The following is a 2,685-nucleotide window of genomic DNA, read 5'->3' on the forward strand; positions in this document are numbered from 1 at the left end:
TTTGCCATCATTTGCACCTGTTCCCATGCTTCCTAGTCCGAACCCCTGAATTCCAGCTTCCTGCAATCAATATATGTTACAGTTCAATTTATTATTGTTCATGTTGCAGGGCTTATGAAATAGAATTGAGTAATATTTTTAAAATTTGTTTGATATGTGTCTTGCACTCACTGTTATATTGCATGGCATTCCAGGGGCTTCTTCATACTCTGCTGCATCCAATTCTTGAAGATGTGCTCCTTTGAAAAACTTGGGAAGGATATACTGCCTCGCTAGGACTAACAAGTTACAACATGATTAGTAGTGGGAAGAGAACACCATCTATAGGCACCCATGTGATACCAAAACATGCCAACAAATAACATGTCTGGAAAATGGTGAAAGTGGCAATTGTCTTGAAAGGCACCATTTCAAGAAATGTAGCATGATACTCCTAAAGTTCTCTGTAACCATCAGTTCAACATTGATCAGCTTTGAAAACTATATTACAAGCATTAAATTCAATCACATTATAGTTTGAATAAAGTTCATACTTGTATCTACGGCTTGGAGCAGTGAAAAGAAACAATAGCCTTTCCCAAAATTGATTTCCTAGCAAACTCTCTATGGCCATGAAGGCAAAGTAACCCCAAAGCACAGAAGTTGGGATCTTTCTAATGATGGGCATTACTGCAAGGCAGCCAACCACCATCAGAGATTGCAACAAATTACTCAATTGCTGTTCTTTCACCTCAACAAGAAGCAGGTCATCCACGTCCTTGTCAACATTAAAAATTGATTCATCAACTGGGGCATCCATATTCCCAGTACTTGCGGCCAACTGAATTGTGGACTCTTTCAATTCCTTAAGTGCCTGCATAAATGGTTGGGACATGACAAGACAAATAAATAAAGGGAGAGGAAAATTAGATAAAATGAAACACCCAAACTCAAAAATAAGACCATTACCAAGGCAGGTGGAGGCTGATAAACCATTGGGGTCTGCATTTGCTCATAGGCTTCTTGCATGTTTCTGTATAATTGCCCTAAGGTTGAATTTTTCTGCATACTTTTCCAGATTGTTGTCACTAACTTGCTAAGCACCAACTGTAACAAAAGTAATTGTAAGTTACTCGTCTATAAAATGTCTGAATTGTGTCTTTTCCCTGAGAAGCTGCAATTGATAATTCCAATATATTAGTACCTGATGTTTGAGGGTAGCTAAGCCTTTCATGTGCATTGGAGATTCAGGAATAACACCATTTGAAGGAGGTATGCCAACAATACCACATAAAATAGTCTGTCACAATAAAAGGAAAATTTATGAATCCACTAGAGATTTTTTATGGAGGTGAAAACAAAGAATGAAGAGTTAGATCAAGATGTCTTCAGGAGAGCAAAAGATCTTCCATAATAGGGTAGCCAGTGATAGTTGAACCTAAACATGAACCATGACAAAAATTACAACATAGTTCTAAATAATATATATTTACTGTGGTAATGGGCCTTGACACAATCTCTGCAATAATGGCCCTGCTTGATACAACATCATTTTTCAAGGGTTTTTTGTGAAGTTTCCTTTAAACTTTTCTATGCAGACTTCTTCCCTTTCTTCTTAGTGATTTCAGTGTAAGTGCTCGGTATACAGTCTTTTAAGTGAATCTGTTCCAGCAATGTTCTTTCTGCAGTAACATTCCACCAAGAAAGTTAGCCACTTTATCAGTGGCATTCACACTGGTCACAAATGGCTGAAACATTTTTTTCAACCATTGGAACAGTGGCACTACGAACTTTAGGATCAATTCTATCATCAACTGCTCCAAATTGATCTTGCACATCCTGAATACGTATCATATAAACAGTGATATACAAAACCAATCATTTAAAATGCATACAGTCATTTCCTAGAATAGAGAATCCTTGTTCTGTTAGAGAATCCTAGTCCAAATCTTACAAGAACTAATCAAACTTCTAATTTGAGGACCAATATGATCTGCAATAGTAAAACTTATAATGTACTGCACATCTTCATTGTGCGCCAAAAGCTTTACTAATTCTTTAGCAACAGTGCAATTTGTCTTCTTACCCTCCACAAGTCTTAACAATCAATTCTTCAATTATATGTTTAGCACCCTTCACTTGAAGATAGGATAATTCTTCCCATCAAGCTTAACGTTGGGTAGAGGGATGCTTTAAAATTAAGATGAAGTTATCCTCCCACTTGCTCAACAATTCTCTACAGATCTCAGAATAGAACCAAAGGTGATCTCAGGAACAGCGTACTATACTACTATGACAAAGAACCACAATTCTAAAAGAAACATCAGTTTGGTTAGGATCTTCAAACAACTACCAAGGAATCAAGCAAATGCTGCTCTGCAATTCCAAGACTTCAAGTATCCAGATGCATTGCATTGCTCTATGGCACATCAATGCAATTAATTAAGCATAGAAATAACATCTCTATGTAGCGGCACTTAAAATATTACAAAAGGTGATCATTCACTGAGGTACATTCCAAAAAATATATGATTATTGTTGCCACATCATCCAGATTTAGAATAATAATCTATTGGAATGGACACATTGATAAAAATTCCATTGTTGAGTTTGGGTTTGAGTTATTTCTTCCTCTAACTGCTCTCCAAAGCTAACTATTCAAACCAAGTCACCCTTCAATGACATACAACTCACAAGGTTCTCAAA

The 2,685-nt window shown here is 36.6% G+C and overlaps 1 long non-coding RNA gene across 1 annotated transcript; it reads right to left on the bottom strand.

The window, feature by feature from the left end:
* Positions 1-930: 930 nt before the first annotated feature.
* On the bottom strand, positions 931-1,617 carry LOC149166879 (uncharacterized). Its single transcript, XR_016260510.1, has 3 exons — positions 1,473-1,617; positions 1,184-1,279; positions 931-1,086 (listed from the first exon to the last, which is right to left on the bottom strand). It is a non-coding gene; the product is annotated as an uncharacterized LOC149166879 (long non-coding RNA).
* Between the last annotated feature and the right edge of the window lie 1,068 nt (positions 1,618-2,685).

The sequence above is a fragment of the Pinus tabuliformis genome, chromosome 5_1, assembly GCF_031772625.1.
Source record: "Pinus tabuliformis cultivar Carrire ecotype Pingquan chromosome 5_1, CPIR1, whole genome shotgun sequence".
NCBI lineage: Eukaryota > Viridiplantae > Streptophyta > Pinopsida > Pinales > Pinaceae > Pinus > Pinus tabuliformis.